This window comes from Benincasa hispida, chromosome 8 (genome assembly GCF_027475165.1).
Source record: "Benincasa hispida cultivar pf3 chromosome 8, pf3_genome.v1.1, whole genome shotgun sequence".
Lineage (NCBI taxonomy): Eukaryota > Viridiplantae > Streptophyta > Magnoliopsida > Cucurbitales > Cucurbitaceae > Benincasa > Benincasa hispida.
The window spans coordinates 8,634,913-8,649,900 of NC_143485.1; the positions used below are offsets into that span (position 1 = coordinate 8,634,913).

At 33.1% G+C, this 14,988-nt stretch overlaps 1 long non-coding RNA gene across 1 annotated transcript; it reads left to right on the forward strand.

Annotated features, from left to right (window-relative positions):
- Window positions 1-12,814: 12,814 nt before the first annotated feature.
- On the forward strand, window positions 12,815-13,644 carry LOC150034338 (uncharacterized). Its single transcript, XR_016531334.1, has 2 exons — window positions 12,815-13,050; window positions 13,173-13,644. It is a non-coding gene; the product is annotated as an uncharacterized LOC150034338 (long non-coding RNA).
- The last annotated feature ends 1,344 nt before the right edge of the window (window positions 13,645-14,988 follow it).

Sequence of the window (14,988 nt, forward strand, 5' to 3'; positions counted from 1 at the left end):
ATCCGGAATCAAAGCTATCGTGTTGGAAACTCGAGGATTCTTGTTGGCTATAGAAGGGTTCCTGCACAAACTCATAAGAGTTGTTAGATAGCTCCCTAACCAAATCTTCTAATGAAATACCTCAATTGACAGAAGAAGTATGCATCGACACCAGGGTTTCGCTAGGCATCTCCACGGGGGATAATAATTGCAACAGAACCATGCAAAAGTTGTAGTCATGCTTCGGATTAATGTTCTTAAAGTGAACGAATTTGACATGCCTCAAGTTCCCATACTTGTCTAATAGCCAAAACTTGAACAAAAAAGGTTAGTTCAGATATTTGATGTATAAGCTCATTAATTTTTCTTACCTTTTGTTCTTCTTTTCATTGAGCCGCTTTCTAGCAAGAAGCTCATGATAGATGTTTATATCTTCTAATATAATCAAAACAAGTAGGCTCAAAAAAAATTTTTAAAAAAAATCTTTTTGGTGTTTTTAAAGTTTACAAGTGAAATTTAACTAAGAAAGAGATTAATCGAGTTAGGTCCCCGGTAACATCATCAATTTATTAGGTCAGGACTTACCGTAAAAAATAAACCCCTAACTTAAGAAAATAATATTTGTAATTCACTGAATCTACTTCTTATACTAACTAGTAGCATAAGGGACAAGTCTGGGTTCGAACCTTAGGGGGCCTAGAATTAAATCTCTTCTTAAGCTATATTCAACTATGAAAATTAATAAATTAAAAAAAAAAAAAAAAAAAAAAGGAGGGAGGGGGGGTCTTCATTTGAATAGAATGAAAAACATGCATGAAATTAAAATGAAATAGGATAAATGTAAACTAGGATTGATCTATCTATTTTCTAGAGAAAGAGAGGCATTCAATGCAATCTCTATCATCGACTTCCGCAATTAATTATGCATTCAAGTTTTACGTGCATAATAACTCGCCTGATGCAACCAAATTAGCCTCTACAAAGGCAGACAACTAGCTAGAGTCGAACCAAGAAAGCATCCTAAGCATTAATTAAGGTTGGATAGTCGTTCCCTAATTAATTTACATGCTTCTAAATTCTATTGGGTTTGACGGCGTTCATATAGAACTAAAAACATGCACATTACGATTAAGAATTCTATTGTGTTGATTAAGAAATTGGATAGCCTAATTCCTTGACCAAAATTATCTTTAGACCTAGCAATTCATGCATTCTAAGAGTAGCCATCAAATGCACAATTAGCTATTACTACTTAGGAGATTTTATCTAGACATTCTAAAAGAACATGATGTAACTAGGAATCGATTAGCAAGGCATGCTTATGAGTGAGAAGTCCAAGAATATAAACATACTTATAGAAATTAAATCAAATTCAAAGAAGATATAAATTTAGAATGCAATCAAAGAAAACAAAAATCTCGAAAAATTAACAAAGAACTAATGCCCTAAAAACTAGAAAGAATGCTTACCACATTAGTGGTTTATAGACAAATAAAAGAGGAAATCCAATCCATGCTCCCAATAAAAAAGAAATTGAAAAATTTAACCTAATGATGCAAAAGAGATAAAAGAAGGGGAAGAAAGTGGAATCTCTTCTCGACTTCCATTAATTTTTTGCATAAAAAAAACCCTAAAATTGGAAGTAAATAATTTATACTAATATCTAGAGCATAATTATGCTATAGCCAAGTGAAATAATGTTGTCCTTTTTAATTGCAACGCAATGGTAGAGTAACGCGGCCGTGGCTACGCTAATGAGCAAGGGAGGCACGTGCGCAACAAAATTGCGTCAAATTTCATAGCGTAACTAAGCTTGGTGTAGTGTAGTTACGTTGCTCTATTTAGGCGGCTACTTCCTAACAATGTAATGCACGAGTGTAATTTCAGGGTAACGATGTTTCATGCAGGAGCATTTTGGTCATTTTACTTCCTTTGAAGCCCGGATGCTCAAATTACCTCCCATTACTTCAAATTGACCTCATTTCACATCTTAAACTTGATTCTACCTCTTTGGTGCTCAATACCTATAAAATAACATAATTAACATGTAAAATCCATCAACGAGTCTAAATTAACCATAGGAAAATAATACTTTTATAGCCTTAACAATAATCTCATAAAATCCATACAAAATGCCTAACAAACCTCAAAACCGACATTTGGGCCTTTAATCGTTCATCGAATCTGAATCTCAATACCAAAATATACAAAATAATATCAAAATACAAGGAAATCTCATGGGTTTTGGTTAAGAGTGGTAAAAGACCGAGCTTAGAGCTCTAAATTCGACCTAACTTTCCACTTTCTTAACAAAGAAATGAAAATTATCTTTTATAAGAATTGTGCAGCACTGTGATGCTATAGATCCTTGTTGAAGCGTAGAGAGGGGGTTGATAGCATAGTGCCACACCTCATGGGTGCGTGCATCAGTCTATTGCCTACTGCGCGCATGCGTGCGTGTGGCTAGAAATAAACACAAAATGTACGTTATTTGCCTTAGATTTAGGATGGTTTTTCATATGATTTTATGTGTTTTGCTAGTGATATTTAGGGTTTCAAGAATTATACTCAAAGTGAGCTAAAAAGAACCAAATTATGCATAAAGAACTCAAAATCGAGTAATGGATCAAAGAAAGAGAAGAAAAGAAGGAAGTAAATATGAAGATGTGAAGATCTGTTGACTGTATCTTTTATCTGTCGTTAAAAGGATAGTGTAGCGCATAGGGTAGCTACACTGCCCTGTTATGCTAGAAGGCAATAGCTACCCTAATTGGAGCATTGCTACACTAGGGCATCGCATTATTACACTACGACTTACGATGGAAGAAGGCACATGTGTTTGAGGAAGTGTAACAAGGAGCGTGGCTATGCTCAACTCGTTACGCTTGAAGGTAGAAGCTATAATTAGCCTTACGCTATGACAATAACAGGCTAGCGATGCTACATGTAGTCGAGCATTGCAATGCTACCTTTCCATAAATGAAAAATCCTGCATTTTAGGAAAGATCTTGGGCTCCAAGTTTGCTTCCTCTATTTATTTTGGTTGACCTTCAAGGATGAAATTCTAACCTAAAGAGAGAGTTTATGCTAAGAAATTAGAGAACTTGAGGGATATTTTGAAGGTCGTTCGAGTTTCCAAGGTGACGATCAAGGCGAGCTTAGAGGATTCAAGAGATCAAAGAAGTCCTTAAGAGGATTCTTCTTCGGTTTCTTTTTCTTTCTCTAAATCTTATGCTAGAATTGACGTATGAAAATATGTTTGTGCAAACTATGAGTTGCTAAACTTGCTTGGTTTACTATATAGATGAAGTTGTTATGAATTTTGATTGAGTTTAGTTCTTTTCATGGATATTGTTGGACTCTTTACTTTTTAATGATATCATATTTCATTCCTATTGACTGGTCATCGATGATTTTATAGGTTGAACATTTAATTGAGAGATTGAATGTTTTATCAAACCTATATTATTAAATCATTATTAATCTTTCATGCTCATAGTTAAGTTAAAGTAACGCCCGGATCCTTACACCTTATGATCCGATCGCTACGACATGCATACTTAGACTTTTCTATCATGAGATGAGTTTTGGTTGAAATTTCAAAGAACATATCTAAATTTTATTAATTAGATAGGAAAACTATATAGAAATTTATTTATCAAAACACCAGGATCCATAAAACATTGGCGTGGTGGTACAAAATGCATGTGTCTATAATAGTGAGTTTGATGGTTGGCCATTTGAGCGACGTCCAACTCTGCCCTCTACGCTGTGTTCTTACCTACAAAGTTTGTAAAAATATAGGATGAGTACATAATATACCCAGTAAGTAGTTCTCACGTAGGGTAGTGACCAAATTCACAATCACAAGCAACATGTCATGAAAACATATGATTGGGACCGAAAACGTATAATAACATGTGGTGGTCGGTTATGCTTCCAACATAAATCTCTCCACCCTGATAGGAAGATGAGGACCTAAGCGAAACTAACCCATCTGAAGATTAGCGAGTCATGCAGTCAGTAGGGCCAGAGTCGCATCCAACATCAACCATTAGCATAAAAGTTATGCTTCCAACATAAATCTCTCCGCCCTGATAGGAAGATGAGGACCTAAGCGAAACTAACCCATCTGATGATTAGCGAGTCATGCAGTCAGTAGGGCCAGAGTCGCATCCAACATCAACCATTAGCATAAACGTTATGCTTCCAACATAAATCTCTCCGCCATGATAGGAAGATGAGGACCTAAGAGAAACTAACCCATCTGATGATTAGCGGGTCATGCAGTCAGTAGGGCCAGAGTCGCATCCAACATCAATCATTAGCATAAACGTTATGCTTCCAACATAAATCTTTCCGCCCTGATAGGAAGATGAGGACTTAAGCGGAAACTAACCCATCTGATGATTAGCGGGTCATGCAGTCAGTAGGGCCAGAGTCGCATCCAACATCAACCATTAACATAACCATAAGATTAGACTGGAAGCATAACTTACACCTAATTAAAACTTGGTTTTAACGTAATCGTGAACAAACATAATGCATGAGGTCCCTTGTAGAGAAACATGTTCTAAACATGTAATGCAATATAACAATTAACATAACCATGCAACATAATAAAGGTACACTACCATAGAACATTTAAAGATAGGGTGAGATAAATTACTTACCTTGACTGTGATCTAATTATTCCTTATTATTCTTTATGATTTTATCAGCGGAGTTTTCCCTTTTTAAATCAAAAGAAGAAATTTGGGCAGCACTTTACCCGAGCTTTTCTCTTTTAATCTCACAGAACTTCCTCACTCACACTTACTTTTTCACACGATTCTTTGTTACTGAGATTTGTTTGAGAATGGGTTAAATCTTTGGCAAAGGGTCCTATTTATAGTAGTTTTCAGCTCTTCTCAGTGTGACAAATCATCGTACAGGTGGCTTCTTTAAAATTACTTATGGTTTATGGATTCCTCTCAATAAGACACCTAATTTTGGCTAACGTTTGCCCTTATGTCATCATTCTTAGTTTGTATTCAATTTAGGTTTTTTCCATGTATAATCTATAAGATCGTGGCCAAATTCAACGCATAATTCGCGCTTCTGTCCAAATCTCGCTCACTCTGCTCTTAAAATCTCGCTCTCTCCCGTTTTCTCGCTAGGAATTTACTCTGTCCAGCTTCCTTGCTGGAAATCCCGCTCTCTCCACTCTCGCTCTCAAATTTTCTCTTTCGTCTCGCTCTCTCCAGCTTTCTCGCTCTCGCTCCCGCTCTCACTCTCTCGCTCGCTCCCGCTCTTTCCTACTATCTCGCTAAGAATAGCTCTCTTTACTCTCGCTCTCTCCAACTTCTTTGCTACAATTCTCGCTCTCTCCAATTTTCCTTCAATCTCGCTCTCTCCAGGGATCTCGCTCTCTCTACTCTCGCCAGCCTCAATCTCGCTAGCATCACTCGCTGGGTTTCTCGGCTAAGAATAACTCTCTTTACTCTCGCTCTCTCCAACTTCCTTGCTACAATTCTCACTCTCTCCAATTTTCCTTCAATCTCGCTCTCTCCAGGGATCTCGCTCTCTCTACTCTTGCCAGCCTCAATCTCGCTAGCATCGCTCGCTGGGTTTCTCGCTCTCCAATTCTTCCTTCGATCGCGCAGCTCTCTTCTCAGAATCTCGTTTTCTCCAGTTTTCTCGCTGGTGTGGCTCTCGCTCTCTCCCACTTTCTCGCTCCCGCTCGCTCCCTTATTTATTATCTTTTGGATAATGAATAAATTTCCAATTTCAAATTTATTTATTTATTTATTTTATTTTTTTTCCTTCTAAATTTCCACCCCTTTAAATAAAATTTCGTCCTGCTTATTATTTGATATTTAATTTCCTGTATGCGTACAAATCTGGGTCATTACAATTAATATATCTATATCATTAATTATTATTAATCTTTCATGCTCTTAGTCAGATTAATAGTGAATGTTGTTTATGACAATTCTTAATCCCTTATTTCTTAATATGATTTCATGAGATATGGTTATCAATTAAGTTACATGAGAATAGATTATTTTTTAGAGAAAGTAATCTTGAGTTAAGTTTCTAGACATAGGCATAATGTTCATACATGATTCCATGAATTTGCTAGACTAAATCCAATGAAGTAATTAACAGATTCAATGCCCTAGACCACTCTTATTCTCGGATTTTCAAAACACTTTTATTGTTTGCTTTTATTGCTTTACAAAAACACAAATTCAAACTCAATTTCGATTCCTTAGCTAAAATTAACTCAATTTTGAGGTACCTAAACAATATGTAAGAGTGTATCAACATGTAGCAGAAGCAACAAGGATCAATAAGTATTCAAATTCATTAATTTTGGCAAAAACTAAAGCATGTTCATCTAATAAAAGACGGTTTGTAGTCATACCTTTGTAGAACTCTTCAAGATCTTGATCAACAACAGTTGTCTTCTCCAAAACACACTGTGGACCACCTCAAGATCTTCCCCACCTCTTGGAGTCTTAGAACGAGTTGTGGGACTCAAGAACAGTTTGAAGCAACAGAAAAAACAAGGAGAAGCTCACTACACCAGCTTGTTTGTAGAATCCTTTCTTCAACCCGAAATTTTCTCTAAAATATATTTTGAATGCATGCCTCAAATTCACTCCAATCTTCTTTATTTATTGCAGATAAACATACAAAGAAGATCATTGCATGAGTTGCAGCTCATGCTTGGAGTAAATGTGAAGAAGGGAAGTGGTGTTTGTGTAAACATGTAGAAGATGGGTAATGGAACAAGTCATTTTTCCATTTTGTGCATATTTTGTAACTTTTCAATTTTTTCAAAAATCAAATAAGATTTCAAAATCAATTTTGATTTTGAAACTGAAAACATTATTAATTTATAAAATTAATAAATAAATTAATTTTCTAATAAAATTAATAAATAATCATTTAAATAATTCTAATTAATTTAATATCAAATATTAAATTAATTTTTACAAAAATTCATCTTCATATATTTAAATCATATTTAAATATAAATTCTCCTATTCCGTTAATTCTAATTTGAACGTTTCAAATTAACTTCTCAAGATACTCTAAAGCTTATCCATTAGTAGGGGGACCTCGCAGACCTACAGATCATGGGCTCCAACAATCCGAGATTAATTAGCTAAACTCATTAGACAAAATTAATCTCCATTCGTTAACTAATGGGTCACCCCACTATAGCCCATAGTTGAACTCTCCTCACTATAGATATATTATGTCCACTTTATATAACCATAATCAGTAAGTCGATCCTTCACAGGTTATTCGTAATCATAGCTGGGTCAAGATAACCGTTTTACCTCTGTGAATACATGTTATTCCTTAAGTTCCCACTGACCCTCTAATGAACAATTTTGATTCATAATCCTTGTGAATCAAGTCCTTTCTCTATCATGAGAAGGTGGGGGTCCGATTGTTCAAAACTTGGAATCAGTATTTAAGAGAACAACCTATCTACTAAGCCTAAATCGGGTAGGAGTGAATTTCATCTTGCAAGGCTATGTCCCCAGCTATTCATCATGTCTTATGCCCAAGATGGGAGGCTTATTAAGCAGTGTTGTTGGACTACTCTCACTGTTTGCAGATCATAGGATAATCCAGAATAAACAGGAGTTCATAGCTAGCTCAAAATTAAGATCGAGTTAACCTAGGTTATTTTATAATTGAAATAGTCAGTTTTAACAGTAAACGGTCGTTATGAAGAAAAGTGACTATTTTCGTGGTCCAGCCTATATGCAAACTCATTACATAGGATACCCCCACTCACATGTCTCAACATGAACGATCTGTGGATCACATCGTTTGTAGCACTTTAGAACTCTTTGTAACAACTACAGAGTGGGCCGTATCCAATAGTGTTACCAGAATGAGATACCCAATATCATCCATATACTTATTAGACCATTTAGGTTATATACTATTAACTTGATCTTGTTTATGTCACTACATAAAGTTACAGTATTAAGACTATAGCCATGGATATGATTATTAGATTTTTAATAATAGAATGCAAAATCAACAATTTATTATTATTGATAAATAGAATGTTTAACAGGAACTGCGAGTTCTAAGACATTCCCAACACAATAACTATTAACTTAATCACACAGGATGATACTTGACCTTACCAGTCATTTTAATATTATATCATGATCACGTACACTTGCGTGCAACATAAAATCACCACATCATGGCCATGCCATTACCATACAACCATGTGGCGTCGCAATGCCATAGGACAACGCCACAACACTACACCAAATTTGGTTCTTTTGGAAAAAGCGTTGTGCGCTACTGCCGTTGAACTGTGCGTTGCGCCTCTAGGTGTATTTTTGTCATATTTGCTCCTTTGAAGCCCAGATACTCTTTTTAGCTCATAATTTTTCCAAATTACCACCGAATGACCCGTAACGGTCAATTTTACCTCCAAGATGCTCAATACCAGTAAAACCATTAAATAAACACATAAAATCAAGTTACAACTTTGAATTAAGTAGAGCGAGGTAGTACATTTTTTATGCTATCATTGGAATTCGTAATTAAGTAAAACAAAATATTTATTTCAAGAGGAGCAATTCAGATAAAAGATTTCTAAATCTTAATTTTGGGTTAATTGGTCGAAGAATTAAAGCAACTGAGTTTAGTAAATCCATTGATGAAATCTATACCCTAGGATGCCTCTTTGTTGAAAATCCCCATACTTTATCACTTTACTTGTTTTCTTGCTTTAGTCTTAGATTCATTTACATTAAATTTGATCCCTTACATAAATTTTAACGATCTTTAAAATAGCTAAAAGATTATCTAATCCATTCTTTGAGGATGTTATCCAACCAAAAGCGTTTTAAACTATATTATAATTTGATGAGTGCATATGCACTACATCATTCGTCTTCTTTTGGACTAAACTTCCTAAAAGATTTGTTCATGTGGATACCCTAAGAATAACATGACTTAAGCCAATGCAACTACATCACATTGCACGCATACTTTTTATTTCTTTTGTTGAAAGACTCTTTTATCTTGCTAGGTTAAATTGGTCATTTAAGATAGCATGTTAGTGGAGTCTTAATACACAGAAGGTTAAGATAAAAGTGGAATTCACAAAAGAATATGGGACTAAAAGAATAGGTATAAATTGTCTAAGGCATACCATAGGACAAAGGGATTGCATGAATTAATCTAATAATTTAATTAGCCATAGATATAAATGACTAATTACTCTGACTTTTAAAAGCACTTGTAAAAGAAAACTAAATAGGAGTTGAAGAGTATGAAGGCATTTCACCATGTTGTTGCTCCAAATTTTCATGATGTTGTAGCATCACTTTTTTGTAAGTTTTATTTCTGCAGCATCTTTTATATACTCTTACAACGTAACATGTTTTTGATCAACACCTTACATCTCTTTTACATGTTTCTATTCGGATTTAAATGTTTATTTACCTAAAAAATGCTGTAGGACTAATAAAGATTTATGATTTAAGGGCATTAAATATCTTACTTTCGTAAGAAATCAATACCATCACTAGCAAATACTTTGATAAAACCAGATGAGTTTTGATAATAACTATAATGAATAATAACTTATTCGCAGAGAATGATACTCAATCTTAGACTGTTTTAACTATATTATTATTCGACACGTGTGCTTGCACGTATCAGATTCATCTTTGTTACTCTTTTCTCTCAATTTGCATTGAAAACGAATTTGAATCTCTGTGAACTGTTCCCTTACTTGAACCTAGAGGGTTTTGCTCTCATGCTCACCATCTAGATTTTATGTTTTGAGGAATATAGTGTTGCTATCCAATAGGGTTATCACTATTTGGTGACGTTTCGGTAAGGGTTAAGGCTTTAAAAGCATTGTATGGTTGCTATACCTTTTGGATATCAACCCTTTTTCTTGTGCATTTGCTTAGATTGGAACTGTTATTGGAGAAATTGAGGGGAATTCGACCAAGGTTCAATTTGGAAAAGGCATCTAATGACTTTCAAGGTGATTTACAAGTTGGAAACTGAGTGTTATTGTTAGGGTTTGGGTTTGACCATATTTGTCTTTTGTTAGGTGTTGGTGCCAGGGTTTTTTGTAAGCCAAAGAATGGAGTAGCTCATTAGTATTGGATTTCTAAATCAAGGTAAGTGCCTTTTGTAACAACATTGGAACTTTAATGCATAAGTAACACCCACATTCTGTTTATAGTTTCACTGACCATACCATACTGCACTCATTTCAGCCACATTCCATCTATTTTCATTGCATTATTTACATATCTGCACTTTCATCTATCGCAAGTCAATAACTAAAAAATTTTCATCAAGAATAGACATAAATATGATCAATAAATGATAGACATCTATCCATGATTAGTGTAAAATTATCTATCAATGATAGGCAAATTTTCTTTTATTAGTGATATACTATTAAAATAATTTATTGTCACAGATAGACTATATAAATTACATATCAGTGATATAGATCATGAATAATTTATAAAAATTGTCACTTTTATAAATTATTATTTATTTATGTGATATATTTACAAACCTAGCAATAGTTTTGCTACATCTCACTACAATCAACATTTGAGAATTCTAAAATAATGAATAAAAATTTAAAATACTATAGTAATTGTTTAACTGAGGATTATATTGTTATATTGTTGAGTTGTAGGGTCTAGATCAATTGAAATGGTTTAAAATCATTTGCAAAATGAGCTTATCTCAACAGTAATTGACATGGTTGATAATACCATAAAAGTGCTATTTTTCCTAGCTTAAATCAGGATCGTTCATGGATTTTACGTGTTTATCATGTTATTTTGTAGGTATTGAGCAACTAAAAGGTAGAATCGACAACTGGAGTTGAAACATAACCAAAACAAGCCAAAACAGAACTCTGGAACATCAACAATGAAGAAATAAAGGAAAATGACCAAATTACCCCTTGCAGGCGCAGTGGCGCCACATCAGCACTTGAAGGCAGTAGCGTCTCATTTTGGAAGGCCCGTGCATGTGCGAGAGCACAGCACACGAGGTCTGTGCTACGACAAGACCCAGAGCATTGTGGCGCTAGGCCACTTATATAAATCTATTTTTTCCCGACTTAAATCATTTTCTCTCGGGCTTTCAGCCCCCAATCAAATTCTTTCTTTTTCTCGTCTCCTTTCCTCTGTAATTCTTCATTCTAGGCTATATTTTATGATTGTAAAGCTTATCTTGGACCAATCTCATGACTAAGGTGAATAGATAGTTTAGGTCAAGGTGAAACCCATGGATCTATTGTGAGGATTTTTCTTCTAAATCTATATTTCTCTTTGACCTTCTATGGTTCTTGAATGTATTTAAATTTCTATTCTTAGATGTATGGTAGACCTGATCAACCTTCATTTATTTTTCGTTAGGTTAGAGAAAGATGTGTCTATGCATGTCAATTTCATTAGGGAAAAACTCCAACACATGCTTGTTGTGAATTCTAGGTTGTTTAGAATAACCGTTTTACACATTACATGATTAGGAGAATTCAAGAACACAATTGATTAGTAATTTAGATTATCCATGTTATTAATCGTCTTAGTTGAACTCATCAAGCTTAATGCAATTGTTTGCTTGTTCTGGACACTATCAAACCCAAACAATTAAGCAATTAGTCTAATTAAGAATTTAATTAATGTAAATGTGAGCTTTCAATGGACGCAATCGAACCAGTAATCTTGCATCTACTTTGATCGAGTGATTAATTAAAAATTAAGTTGCTTTCCTTGGCTATCCAGGAAAGTTGCCTAAGTACATTACTTCAAGAGAAATAAACCCTAGTAATCCTATGATCAATCAAGTATTGGGTAGATCCTAATTTTTGAACTGGGCATTTTTACTTTTCTCGCACTTTAATTTTCTGCACTTTATTTTTCTACATTGTATTTTCGTCGGATCGACACTCAAACCATTCCAAAACCCCATTATTAGTGATTTAGCTAGAAATCCTAATTAACTTGAAACTACATTAGCACTTCCTTGTTGATAGACCCGGATTTGCTGCTATTGCTAAACTATCGTAGTGATAGTGTTTTGTTTGGTATAATACAAATTTTATTTGATTAGTGGATGTTTACCGGCGATAATAAATCTCTACTATCAATGGCCTTCCATTCTAGAGTTTTGATGTTCATATCTCCCATCTTGTTGTTGTCCTGAAAAAACAATACCTTTATTTAATGTGATAGGAGAAAAATGAAGTTATACTCCTAATCCAATTTATATCAATTTAAATCATAAAAATTCTTAAGTAAACAAGTTCAGCTTTTTTTTCAGTGATTTATGGGTCTATCCACTCAATATCTTTTAAAATCAATTCAAAATCATGTAAACAAAATTACTCCCCCCAAGATTCCAGCAAATCAGGAAAAGAAAGAAAAAACAATTATCACTTATTAATTCTAAATTAATAGAAAAGAATAGAAGAACGAGATAAGATGAAAATTTAACAAGAAAACAACTACTCTGTATTTGATTCCAATAAGTTCTATCTAATTTATATCAATTAGTGCATATAAAAAAAGTTTTATACACGTGTGAAAATTATACATTAAAGGTTTTGATTCTTATCAACGTTTATGGTTTGAATTGATACAATTATTTATTTAAGATATTAATTAATACAACTTTTAAATTTATGATATTTTCACTTTTAAATGAAACTAAAAGAAAAAACAATCAAGAGGGCAATGTAAAATTTTCCCCAAGGGTAATTTCACAGGAAACTACATTATAAATACAGATGAAAAACACAATTTCCTTCCATATACATGAAACCAATTTCTCCTATTTATACACAAAATTTTCTCAGTTCAATGATTCGAATGGATTTTAAAAAACAATTTCTAAGATTTGTGGCCAACCCACTTAAATTTTGCCTTTGTTTGGTGGAGATGAAAAAACCCCACTAAAATAACCATATAAAAAAACACTTCCTCCATATAATAGAGCCACAAAACCACCAAAAACAAATATTCTCTCTCAAAAGAAGTCCTCAAAATAGTAAATTATTCATTCTTTTTCAGATCCAACCCTTTTCATTACATTTCATGCAGAATCCATAAAAGTTTTAAAATATTGAATCACAATTTTTTATTTTTTTATTTTTTTGCTTCTTTTTGCAGCTGAGAAGATCATGAGACGACGTGTAGCGGTCACCGTAGTCGTGCTGCTGGCATTGATTATGAACACTTTCTTCCCTGTTGATGGAAGGCATTTGAAGTTGCAAGACGTAAGGGAAGAGAAGAATCCAACTGGTGAGAATCAAATGTTAAGAGGTAGAAAAGAATATGAAACTAGTGAATATAATCACCATGGATGCCATAGAAGTGACTATAATTGTTGGAGTAACAAGGAGACAAAGGAATAGGGGTTTTTGTCTAAATATACATATAGAGAGAGATATATATAATTTGTGTGATTTTTTGTGTTTTGTATTCATTTTTCTAGCTAGGGTTAGCTAGAAAGATGGTACCAAATGAGGATATTTTGTATGTAACATTATGTAGGTTAATTATTAAGGATGCATGCAGCATGTGTATTTATGTTATGATATAATCATATAATAATAAATGTGTATGAAATTTGAATAATAAAGTAGCTTATTTAGAATTTATAAAAATAGGTGTAGACCGATGTGAACCAATTAAAACATAAGTTCCTGACCCATAGGTCAAAATTTTGAATTTTTATATTTCCATGAGTTGGTTTAAAAAAAAAAAGTATAAATCTTTTTATTTTATTTTATCTTTTTTATGGTTATAGATTGTGCATGTTATGAGATTAAGTACTAAAAAATATACTTATGAATGGCAAATGTTTTGGTAGATTTCTTTTTTCCCTAACTTTATGTTTGGTAGAAAGAGTCGGAGTTGGAGACACTGAAGTTGTGAAGTCCACTCCTTGTTTGGTCGAAGGAGTGTGTGAGCTCCACTTCTAGAAAAAATTAATTTTATGCTTTATTAACTCCCTACTTTATGAATTTCAAGACTTCACTACTCAAATTTCACAACTTCACTTCATACAAACACTTGAAGTTTTAAACAATTTTTGTACTTGACCTATTGAGAATGTGAACAAAGTACAAACGATTCATAAAGTAAGAGTAATAATAAGTTCCTTTTTTTAATAAGAGACTTTTTTTTTTGGTGAAACATAAAAGAAAACATATGAAAATTCATCAGGTCTAAAATGGGTAGTATATAATATATTATGGAAATATGGAGAGACTCGTTGTATTAACTTAATAGCAAGTTTTAAAGTCTCTTTAACAAAAGAATAATATTATGTAGATGGTTAAAAATAAAAAGAATAAAGAATAATCCATTCTTTTGGTAACCTATGATTAATTAAGGAGCACTGAAAAAAAAATCATAAAATTACAAATTTATTAATGACTTTTCAAAATTTACAAATATAGCAAAAAAAAATATTGGAGTAGATTTTCATTTTTTATGATCCCAAATTTACCCTTATTAGTATATCAACATGTATATCAGTAATATATTCAAGGGGCAATTGTAACTTTAATAAAAATAAATTAATTAAAAATTTGGAGTGTGTCCCTAGTTTATGTTTTTTTTGCAAACATGACAAATCCCACCCATGCGGCCATGATTCACTGACTTCCACTTGAAATTTGAATGGTATTTGATTTTTTTGGTATTGTTATGTTATTGTTATCTTATTTTCATTTGATATTTATTGTTATATGATTGTTATCTAATTACTATATGATATACTAATTTTCAATGATACTGATTGTTGTCTGATTACTGTTTGATTGTATTTGATGCTTATTGTTATCTAAATTGTTATCTTATATTAATTTTCTATCTAATAGTTGTTTGATTGCAATTTGATATTGAATGTTTTCTATTGTCAATGATACCAATAGTTATCTGATTGTTTTACTATCTAATACTAGCATTGTCAATGATA